Genomic DNA, 12,556 nt, shown 5'->3' with positions numbered 1-12,556 from the left:
CTGCTTCATTCGTGAACTCCGCCAATATTTTGGGCGACTAGCGTATGCAGAAAGCTGCTCTTTTCATCCCGGTGTAGCCAAGTTCGCGGCCTTTCCCTGGCCATGCATGTATCATTGCGGCACAAGAGAAGTGCCATATCTTCGAACTATGCGAAGAGAGATTCATTACGGGCTTTAAATCTTGACTGTTAGGAGGTCTGACTAATTTCTTGCCTGAAGTTGCTCGTAAAGACCCTCAAAATGCCCTTCTTAAATCGGTCGACCTTTCAAAACAAATGCTCATTATTTTCATTTTAGAAGCCTATGTCTGAACGGAGAATTGAATTTGGCTCAACTTTTCTATGTTGTTGATTGTGTCGAATTGTGCCGCACAGTCGAACAAAGCTGTCTTCCGCGTATGCATCTGTAAGCGTTTGAAGGTGGAGGGCTCACGAAAGCAAGGGACCCTTTTTGTTCTGAGACATCCATCTTCAAGGGCACGCAACGTTGACTTGGTTCAGCACTATCTCCCACATGTCGCTTGGCCGTGATGCCAGTCCGGTAACCAAAACAACACAGGGGTGTTTTTATAGGAAACTTTCTCGGGCTGACCTTGCTCACACAAGCATCGGCGGTAGTAGGAGTAAACGTGCTCGGCAGTCGTCGAAATACAGAACGCCAGCCGCTCATTGTTACTCATATTTTAATGCTGGAAAGTATATCTTCAGATAAGAAACGAAAGACATAGACCAATATAAAAGCAGCCAAATGTGGTGGTGATTATTCATGAAAACTGGGGCGCATCTCGCTCTCAAGAATAGTGTCACTGCTGTTCACGTCCGTAACAAAAGCCATTAATCCGTGGCCGGCTGGATTTTCCAGCAACGACAACCAGAACAAAGTTTCGCGCTACTGTGTTATGCAATACACTTCTGTGGCAGGCCTGAGCCACAGCATTCAAAACTTCCCAAACCTATGAGCTTGCGTTCTCGTTTCCAATTTGCTTATCAGGTACCACATTTTGTACAAACGTTATAAACTTACCACCATTGGCCCTACTGCTCAGTAGTAGCGAAACCTTAGTAGGAGGGCATGAAAATTAGCAGTAAATTTCTAAGAGCAAGCATTATACAACTCGTTCTCTCGAAAAGGGGTCACCGTAGCCCTGCCTTATTGGGCTATGAATTAATCAAAGCTGGTGGTAAAAATACGCACTTGATTTTGAGTGAGAATTACGGACGTGGACACCTTTAGGCCACAGGCCGCCAAGGCCCGATAATGGAGGCCCAGGCGCTGACCGCATGGCTTGAACAAGGGCGATGTTTTCGAGTGTTGTGGCTTCTCGAGTCTTGCGGTCCTTGGTCAGTAGGGTCTTTGGTCGGCCCATTAGGTCAGTGGTTCATACGGTGTTCGGCTCTCGTCGTGTCTTATGGTCGGGGCAGGGGGCGAGGTCACGTCGGGTCCGGCAGGCTGAAGACCAGCCAATAGATGCTTCCTAGACCTTCTACCAAAGGCGCAAGAAGACGCAAGGCGACGACTCTCCGGGCTAGGATGAGGGTAGATAAATTACCCAGCGCCTCTACCAAATGTTATGGGGCGTCAAGCGAGAAAGCATAAAACTTGTTTATAGGAAAGCTGATATCTTCGTGACATGACATAACGTCCGCATTCGCTCAAACTGCCGGCAAAACACAAACGCCACCACCGCGTAAACAGTTAAGCAGTTCCTACGCATCTCCGAAGATCATACTGCGCATCTGTCAGGGTTAAAAAGTAATAAGGTGGCTTGCACGATGATGTAATATTAATTTTCAATCATAATCTGTACCCACAACATATTCTGAACGCATAAGAAGTTGCACGTAGCTCTTCTTTGGGGGTGTTTAGTTCGCGACAGGCTTTATATAATGCCGGTTGCAACTTAGGTCATCTCAATTTTGAACACAATACTTTTTCTAATCTCATTCCTTGTTTGATAGAATTTCGTGCATAAAAAAGGGTACGCCTAATATATGCCTATTAGGCCTCATGGCAAGCCCTAGCAACCGTTAGAAGATGAAATATCGTAGCCACAAAGTCTATTGTTCGTCACGTTGCTTATGCTTGTTTATTACCTTTTTATGCAGGGAATGTTTACACAAAAGAACGTAACAGGAATGACGTACCTCGACATGGTTCTGAACGAAAGTATGAGGTTTTACACTGGCGTAACGGGGTGAGTTTTGTAAAGGCTTTTCCTTATATTTATGTAACATATCAACTGAATGTAATGCTTTATAGCATTACTTAGGAATGGCGCTCTACGGCCGTTGTTAAACTATTGAACTGTTTTATCCTAACTTGTGTTTTCCCTCTTTTTATACCTACGTTAATAACTGTAATATTTGCGTCAAAATCAAAATAGAGAAATAGCTGAACCTGCCATGCCTTGTAGTAGGATGCAGATATAAAGGCATTTTCGTGCGGTTTCTACCCCACCCAAGATTAGCTAAATTATTCAATCCACAATGTTTAATTTGCTGATAGCAGGACTAGTACTTAAGGCCGCCATTAGTTAGGTGGTTAACAATTTAGAAAGACAGCGTTGCGGAAAATATCTGAAGCTTACCGTCAATAAACTATTTATCTTTTATAAGGCCCTTAAATGTTGTTTATTACTTGCGCGTTTAGTGCCTGGCCAATGCACCCAATGTCCGTATATTTGTAGGTCAGACCGCGACATACAAATGTCAGCAGAGTAATCTACATTGGAAGCAAAATTGGCCAACGTCTTCGGTGTAAGCAATATACAAAAAATCAGTTCGTTTATATTGCGGCTGAAACGAATGTTTGAAAACATGTTTAAGTAGCACATGTATTGCATGCTGATATATCAGTTCAATTACAAAATTAAAACACATGTACGTGCCGAAGATTGAACCTTAATAGCAGGAACAGTATCAGGCAAAACCAAAACTTGGTTTATGACTGCGGCTGCTATTTCTGCCGCCAGATTCCAATCTTCAGATCGCAATGTGCGAATAATTGGTCGGCAGCGAGTGTGTTTGTTTTGTGTTATGCAGTGAGAACCATTTTAATGGGCACGTTGAGGTTGTGGAAAAGACGTATCAGACCGCAGCATAAAGAGCTGGAATCCGCACATCAAGCATGACTTTGGGGCTTCTTTACTAGTGTTCCTATTTCAACCAAAATGCAGGTTTGTTAGCCGGCAACCTGAATGTGACTGTGAAATCAACGGCCTAAAGATTCCCCGAGGAGTGAGTGTAATGGCTGCAGTTCCTTGTCTCCACAAAGACCCAGAACTGTGGCCAGAGCCGGAAAAGTTTATCCCGGAAAGGTAAACAAAAACTATGCTTCATCGATTTTAGGGACATATGTATCTGGACAGATATCCTGAATGCCTTACCCAGACGAAGTTTCTTACTCAGGGTCTTCCTAGTGAACTGAAACTTACCCTAAACTCTTGTTCTAGAAGAATCCCATCACTCTGGCCAGTCTCTACCTTTCTTCAATGGTGGCCGAGAGTCTCCCTCCCTTGACATAAAAAAGCCGTGTTCTGGGAGAATGTTTACCTCAATACGTAGCAGCATGTTTTGCCTTGAAGCAAAATTATTGATTATAATAATTTGAAAGCAAGGACCACCGCATTTTGTAGAAACACAGCTAAAAAGCTAATTAAAACGGGAATTAGAAAGTTCTGTTACAACGCGCATATTATAAAAGGCTATCGAAAAAATGACTTCACTCATGCTATAGGTAGCGTGCGCTGTTGTGCTCGTCGGTCAATCATGGCAGATAAAAGGAGTACTGCGAACAAAAAGACACTGTCTACACTCGTGTTTCCTTTCCATCCGTGTCTTTTTGTTCGCAGTACCCCCTTTTGTTTACCATGCCCAGGTAGCGTTTTGGCTTTATCCGCTTACACGTTTTTCAAACGACACAAAATAGAAACGCGCTTTAAATATACACCTGTTCAGACCAACACGTGCTAAATTGTGGTAATAAAACTGGTAGCATTATTGCGAAATTGCACAAGAAGCAAATAGTCGCATTAAGGAAACCAGTATAAGTGGTTCCCCCTTCATGGATCACTTCCTTGTCGTGGCGGAGGGGCTTGCGAAACTCGATGAAGTCGTGAGCTCTGCTGTGTAGGGCCACCCAAGATAGACAGGTCACGGCAGAGAGTTCTGACAAAATGTGATTCACTGGAAAAGGTAATGGCAACCCACTCCAGTATTTCCTGCCAAGAAAACCCTATGGCCAGTCACAATACCATTAATGATATGGCGCCGGAAGATGAGCCCGCCAGGTTGGAAGGCGTCCCACATGTTACTGGGGATGAACAAAGGGCGATTCCTAGTAGCTCCAGGACGAATGAAGCGGCTGGGCTAAAGCCAAAAGACGCTCAGTTGTGGATGTGTCGGGAAGCGACCGGAAAGTCCGATGTTGCAAGGAGATGTATCACATAGCAACATGGAATGTAAGATCTATGACGCAAGGTAAACTGGATATTGTCAAGCGAGAAATGGACAGATTGAACATTGATATCTTGGGTATCAGCGAGCTCAAGTGAACCAGAATGGGAGAATTTAACTCCCGCGACCATTATGTCTTTTATTGTGGGCACGAATCCAAGAGAAGGAATGGGGTCGCTCTCATAGTAAACAGAAGAATGGGCAAAGCAGTGCTAGGGTACAACCCCAAAAGCGACCGAATGATTTCACTTCGGATCCAAGGTCACCCTTTCAACATAACAGTTATCCAAGTCTATGCACCGACCACTACTGCTGAAGAAGCTGACGTTGAGAGATTTTATGCGGACCTACAATGCCTTTTAGACCGCACCCCATCATCAGACGTCGTTTTTCTCATAGGAGATTGGAATGCCAAGGTAGGGAGTGAAGAAATATCCGGAATTACAGGCAAGTTCGGTCTTGGTGAGCCAAATGAAGCTGGGCAGAGGCTAGTAGAGTTTTGTCAAGAAAACAACCTGACCATAGCGAATACTCATTTTCAACAGCACAAGAGGCGCCTGTACGCATGGACTTCACCGGACGGTCTGTACAGGAATCAGATCGATTATGTTATTTGCCGGCAGAGATGGAGAAGCGCTATACAAGCAGTAAAAACAAGGCCTGGGGCCGATTGTGGCACCGATCATCAGCTTTTTCTTGCCAAGATTAAGCTTCGATTGAGGAAAACGCAGAAAACTAGAAGGCCTTTCAGGTATAATCTGGATCAAGTTCCATTAGAATATGCTGTGGAAGTGAGGAATCGATTTCAAGAATTAGATCTAGAAGACAAAGAGCCCGAAGAGATGTGGTCTGATGTTCGTGATATAATACAAGAAGTTGCTACTAAGGTAGTTCCAAAGCAAAAGAAATGCAAGAAAGCAAACTGGTTATCTGAAGAGGCTTTGCAAATAGCTGAGGAAAGGAGGATGGCAAAAGTTATGGGGGAAAAAGAAAGATACAAGGTTCTCAATGCGGATTTTCAGAAAATAGCAAGGAGAGATAAGAATGCCTTCCTGAACATACAGTGCCAAGCAGTTGAGGACAACAGCCAATTAAGGAACACAAGAGCTCTGTATAAGACAATCAAAGATATCAAAGGAAGCTTCTCTGCTAAGATGGGCGTGATAAAGGACAAACGAGGCAAGGACCTCACTGAAGCCGCAGAGATAAAGAAGAGGTGGCAGGAATACTCAGAAGAACTGTACAAGAAGGACTCGAATGTGCAAACCCAACATAAGACGGTTGTGATAACTGATCTTGAGCCGGGCATCCTGAAGAGTGAAGTTGAATGGGCCTTAGCCAGCCTTGCTAAGAACAAAGCTAGTGGAATTGATAGCATTCCAGCTGAGTTGCTTCAAAACCTCAACCATGACGCTGTTAACATTCTGCATACATTATGTCAGAAGATTTGGACAACCCTGCAGTGGCCACATGATTGGAGGAGGTCAGTTTACATCCCCATTCCAAAGAAAGGGAGTGCCAAGGATTGTTCCAACTACAGCACGATCGCGCTTATTTCGCATGCTAGCAAGGTGATGTTGAAAATCCTCCAAGGTAGGCTGCAGCAGTATGTGGATCGGGAGCTTCTGGACGTGCAAGCTGGGTTTCGCAAGGGCAGAGGAACTAGAGACCAAGTTGCCAACCTTCGCTGGAATATGGAAAAAGCAAGAGAGTTCCAGAAACCCATCTACTTCTGCTTTATTGATTATGCGAAAGCGTTTGACTGTGTAGATCACAGCAGATTGTGGCAAGCTCTCCAAGAGATGGGAGTTCCAATTCACCTCATCTGTCTCCTCAGGAACCTGTATCAAGGGCAAGAGGCCACAGTCAGAACTGGGCATGGTCTTACTGATTGGTTTCCGATTGAGAAAGGAGTGAGGCAAGGCTGCATACTGTCGCCCTGCCTATTTAACCTATATGCAGAGTGCATCATGAGGAAAGCCGGTCTGGACGAGTCTTCAGCTGGAGTGAAGATTGCTGGAAAACGTATCAACAACCTTAGGCATGCGGATGATACCACTTTAATTGCAGAAAGTGAAGCGGAACTCGAGACTTCTGATGCGCGTACAAGAAGAGAGTGAGAAGTTTGGGCTTAAACTGAACATTAAAAAGACAAAGATCATGGCGTCTTGCCCTATCAAGTCCTGGAGCATCAAGGGACAAGAAGTGGAAGCAGTGACAGATTTTCTCTTCTTGGGCTCCAAGATTACCTCGGAAGGAGACTGCAGCCATGAAATTAGGAGACGCCTGCTTCTGGGAAAGAGAGCAATGGTTAGCCTTGACCGCCTAGTAAAGAGCAGAGACATTAGTCGGCCAACCAAGATCCGTATAACTCGTGCTATGGTCTTTCCAGTTGTGATGTATGGATGCGAGAGCCGGACTGTGAAAAAGGCTGACCGCCGAAGAATTGACGCGTTTGAATTGTGGTGCTGGGGAAGACTCTTGAGAGTTCCTTGGACTGCCAGAAGATCAAATCAGTCAATATTGTCGACCATAAACCCTTACTGCTCATTGGAGGGTCAAATTCTAAAGTTAAAGCTCAGCTACTTTGGTCATCTGATGAGAAGAGAGGAGTCGCTGGAGAAAGATTTGATGTTGGAAAGGTTGAGGGTTGCCGGAGAAGGGGTAGGCAGCGAACGCGATGGTTAGATGGCATCCTCGAGGCACTGCAGATGAAGTTATGTGATGTTAGGAAGATAGTGAGAGACCGGAAAGCGTGGCGTGACATGGTCAATAGGGTCACGAAGAGTCGGACACGACTGAACGACTAAACTGAACTGATAAGTGGTCAAGGTAGGGGTTAAACAATGGGCCAGCGCCTCTCAGACCTACCGCGTCTCTTCAATCAGATTGTAGTGTACCCTGAGACTGCTGTGCTTACCCTACTTTCTTATTACGCTCATCGACGCCAGTCGCGTATGTCATAATCAGTCTGGAACAGGTAGCGTATAAGAAAGCCGCGTCTATTTTCTAAGTTCCTCTCTGCATTATTTGTCTTGCGCAGGTTCAGCCCAGAAAACAAACACCTCATTCACCCTGCCAGTTTCCAGCCGTTCGGTAAAGGACCACGAGAGTGCCTCGGCAAAAACTTCGCTCTTCTTGAAATGAAGCTCATAATCGCAAAGCTGCTCGCCAATTTTCGATTCCACGTTGATGAGAAGCACCACAAGGTGAGGGGTGTCCCAGCAAGGATATTCGCATTTAAATTCAATTATGGCACACCACTCCTCGTCAGATATTCTAAAAATGAATTACTTCACCATCGAAGCCCACAAGCAGGCAAGCTTACGAATAAGCCTCATCATATCAGTGCAGCTTCTCGAACCGATATTTAGTAATTACCTCGGCCTTGCAGCGGCCGAAGTTGGCATAGTTGACAACAATTTAAGTTAGGGTTCGTGATCTTGACCGTTGTTTCTTCAGCAACGTTTAGCGCCTTTGCTACTATTGCTGTGTGCTAATATCGTCGGTAAGGTTCACTTCTACTTAATAGAGGAACTATTTTTTTATTTCTCTTTTATAAAAAACGGCTGGTACGCAGCATACCTTCAGATGACTATGAGTGGGAATGTAGCAACGGTGTGAAGGCAAGGAACATTAAAGCATTCATCCATAAAAATACCGATTGCCGAAGCGTTAAAAGAAATGCAAGAACAATAGAGCCTAAAATGAAACTTAGCAGGCAAGAATGTGCTGTCAGGACCTGTAACTGATTTAAGCACCTCGGACGACACCCTGCACGTTCGCAATGATGTCCAAATACTTCATGTTCATAGTTTCTCGTCTATCGGCAAGCGTAACTCTGGCTCTGAAGAATGATTATGGTATTCTTCCCTAATTTTCAGGGCAAGATCGAGCTGCCATCGGGATTCATCGGCAGCTTTGTCCCAAATGGCATTTGGTTAAAGCTGGAGAAAAGTTCAATGTGAAAACAATTGGTATATCATAAAGCCTATTCAATGAGCTGGAGCGTATGTTATAACTGATGCTTGCTAAGGATTATTACGCACTAATACTGTATTCAGCATCTCTCTTTTGCACATAGCTAGAAGGAGAAACTAAGCAGGAGAAATACCTGCAAAAGGTTGTTGTTTTGTGTTGTGACCTTTCCTGAGGAGTGGGCCCCTTTTTCTACAGCGGCAGTAGGGCAAAATGTTGGACTTAAATTCTTATATTTCTTTTCCACCTGCCTATATATTTGCAATAAATAGGTTTAGAACTGTGTGTCTAAAATGAATAAAGTGCTGATTTGGAGGAAGTGGTCCACTGTCTTCTTAATCCTGGGAGTAATTTTGACACGGCGTCGGCTCTGCGAAAATCGGCAAGTACCTTTGTTTCACTCACGAGCGATTTATCAAGGCCCGATTGAGCGAAAGTTCCTCCCAGAAGCTTAATGTCAAAACGTACATCAACGTGTTGTTCGAATATACACGCCCAAAGCCTCAGAATTAAGCGTTCGATCCTAGACTGCGTCAAAGGCCGGGCAATGTCGCCGAAATGTTTTGTGTTTCTCTTGCCAAGCAGGCCGAGCACATACGAGCTGGGTAAGCTCACTGATTTAAGGAGATGGAAGCGGAAGACAAAATGGGTAATTTCGCTAAAAAATGAGTTTTATGTCTTAGCGCTGCAATTATTCGTGCCCCTGCAAATAGGATTCTTACAAATATTTGCTTTAGGTTCACGTGGTTTGTACATTTGCTACACTACAGCGTTTGATATATTCTCATTTAGAGGCTTCCCTTGCTCCCTACTACACTATTCAAGCATCGGTCAATCTGGAAGGAAAAGAAGAAGCGCACTTCTTTTTGTTTTCCTTCCTGAGCATCTGTCGCTCATCGTATTCATATGCTCACGCTTTGCATGCATTCATTTGTTAGTAGCGCTCGTGTTGTTTTCTTCCTTGTCTCGTCTCCTGCGCTATTTCCTTCAAAGATAACTGAAATTTTATTAGAAAGAGAAGCATGTGAAACAATAGCACCATATCTATTGCCACTTTTGTTGTCCTTTGTTAAGCATTTTTTCCATGAGTGGGTCGTGAATAGTAACAAACAGCTAATTATCGGCAGTGACGAGACTGCTGTCTATTTTTGACAACAGCTTGCGTGAATGGAAACGTTCAGTTTCCTATTACCGGAAGCGGGTCGCTCCATCGGCCGCCGAAACACATATTACCCCGTTTATATGTGAATTTTCAGCACCGCAGTTCCGTGTTGACCGGCTTAATGATTCTTGATGTTTTGGCCAAATCCGATGCTTTCACGCAATGTACAATTAAAGGCTATAAAAAGGAATCCGCAATTTTTTTCTAATTATACATTTACTTACTAAGTGTTGTCAATGCAGTTATATAATGTTGAATTTACCACCCAGTTTTGTGAAGTACTTGATGTACTTAGAATAACCCGTTAAAGGCTTCAAAAATGCATGTGTAATGGTAACTAAATATGAATAAATATTTAGGTACTTCGGTATTTATTTTAACAGTTAACAATACATTTTCGATATCAGGGCTGTGGCGGCTAATCCTGCTTATTTGTTTCTGTCCGGAAAAAAAAACTGCAATATTTCCCGCCATAATCGTGCCTCCATCCTTTTATTCCCAAGTCGCCTTTTGTTCTACGTAGTTTTGGCACATGGTCGGCGAGAACGCGTTCAGTTCCTCTTCACTCATCGTGTGTAGACAAAGCGCTATCTGTTACAGTACATTCGGGAGCCACCATACACAACTTGAATAGCTGGCCGATGCCGGGCTACTGATAATCGGTAGCCATTTTGAGGCAGTCGTTATTTAAATTTATCTCAAACGGGTACTCTTGTGCAAAGCGCCGAGAGTATTCTCTCGTAATATTTTCTTTATTGTGCTTTCTAGATGGCATAAGTTAGGTTCTTCTAGCGCGCGATGGAATGCAGACATATACTACATAAGACGAAAAAAACAAAAGCCACGTAAAGATATAATGCAAAAGATAACGAGGGAAACGTTACAAGTAAAAACGAGGGCGGAGAAGTGCTTGTGCGAGGGAGGCTATAGAAGAGCGCTCGAAGATAAGGCATAATTCCTAAACACTCTCAACACGTTCACATAGCGATTTCCCTTCCGTTGTCTGGATCTGCTGTTACTACTTGTCCTGCGTAGATGCATTCGCCTGCCATTTCCAGAATTTTGCTACCTGCTCTAATCTGCTGTTCTCTGCAGAGCACGTTACCTTATCACCTCTATAATATATTTCGGCCTACTCGACTGATTTTTAGGCCTTGGTCATTAACCAATCTTTGCAATTTGTCCCCGGCGTCACTCAAGAAATCAGTGCAATCAGCTCATCGCCAATTACTGAGGTATTCTCCAACAAGCCTTATCCCTAACTACTCCCTTTTTAAGCCTGCGAGTACTTCCTCGAAGCAAGCGCTGAGAAGTACTGAAGAGATATAGCAAAATTCACCAATCCTTAAAGAACGGGATGCTAAAGGTATGACAAATTTCAGACCAATCATCCTAACATCCTTTGCGTCGAAGATATTTACAAAGGTAACTGCAAATAGAAGGACACCCAACCACTACAATCAACCAAAGGATAAAACAGGTTTTCGGAGCAGTACATCACCATCAACTATACCCATGACATAAACAAGGGGATAGCAAAATTCTCGGAATATAAACAGCCCTCATAGCTAGAATTTAGTGATTACGAAAAGGCATGTGACTCAATCCAAACATTATTAGTCATTCTGAAATTGTGTAATCAGGGTGCTGATGAACCATATGTATACAAGAGTTAACACTAAAGGAAGTTTCAACGACTGATGCCACCCTTTAAACTCTATGTGCAGAAACATTTACTGCATCAGTATGGACATAAAACGAGGATACTCGAGGATACTCAGTAACACTATAAGATTGTGCTGCTCAAACTAAGTAGAAGCTGTTGCTAAGGCTTCTCCGAAAACCATCTTCAGTGGTGGCAGAAGAGAACGAAATGTCCTATTGACTTCTGTTCCCCGCAGAATGCGCAGAAGGAAGTAAGCGTTAGACCAGATAAGTGTTATAGAAATTCAGGTGCGAGGTGCGGCAGCGCAGCCTCTTGAGGGAGATCCCAATCTGCGTGATTGACATGAGTTCTTCTCCACGAATACCTTAGATGCAGGTAGTCATTAGATGTTAAAAAAAGATCCAGTTTGTTTGTTTCATAAGGTGCGTCTGCGAAACGGCGCTACTCTTATGTACGCTGTAGCCGGAGGATAGGTAACACGGGGCCATTGAGAGACTCCCTTGGCAGGATATCAGCTACCTGATTAACTGTCACATTGCTTTGGCCTGGTACCAACGCCGTACGTATGTCCAATGGGAAGGTAGCAATGATATGAATGTGCTTAAGTTTAGATAATTCCTATTCGCAGCAAGGGATGAGCAGAGGAATAACTGTCTGTAATGACAGCCACTGCTGGGAAAGGTGGGTCTAGTTTGCGCAGAGCTAGTACCGCCCTCAGAAACTCCACAGGAAAATTGGGGTGAAATCCGGAAGTCCACCAGAAAAAGCGGAGTCTATAATGAGAGAGTATATTCCCACGCCTGCTTTTTCATTACATTGAGAGGTGTCATTTGCTATCATTACGCTATTTCGAAGGCGTTGTATATGATCTGATATTCCATTTAAAATGGGAGGTGATAAATGATTTGCATTATTAGGGAAATTGTCGTCGTACTCCTCAACCGAAGAGCCGCTCATATTTGGGGACTTATGTTAGAAAGGAGTACATTTATAGGTTACGCACATTTTGAACCAGTATTACCGGTGAGGTAAAAAAATTAGGTCAATGAACTCCACAAACAGGTCGGCTGGCGACAAAAACTGAGAAGGCAGAGGTGGAAATGTGATTCATGTATTTTTAGCTATGTATGAACAGTTAAAATATGTAATCAATATAATAAAGATGACATTCCTGCTTCATTATAAACTACATTAGACAAACAAATTTAGATGCCTGAGGCACAACCTAAGCGCCTACCGCTCCAAAACAACGAGCGGGCGAGTTTTGTTAGTGGGCGAGACAGAAAATAACAGAAA

General features: G+C 43.7%; 1 pseudogene; it reads left to right on the top strand.

Moving 5' to 3' along the window:
- Positions 1-8,511, top strand: part of LOC146195698 (cytochrome P450 3A24-like) — a 79,552-nt pseudogene extending 71,041 nt beyond the window's left edge.
- Positions 8,512-12,556: the final 4,045 nt, after the last annotated feature.

Source organism: Amblyomma maculatum, chromosome 3 (genome assembly GCF_055883805.1).
Source record: "Amblyomma maculatum isolate TAMU_Amacu chromosome 3, ASM5588380v1, whole genome shotgun sequence".
In the NCBI taxonomy this organism is placed as follows: Eukaryota; Metazoa; Arthropoda; class Arachnida; order Ixodida; family Ixodidae; genus Amblyomma; species Amblyomma maculatum.
The sequence above is the reverse complement of the archived record's forward strand: the minus strand, read 5'-3'. Positions and strand labels throughout refer to the sequence as shown.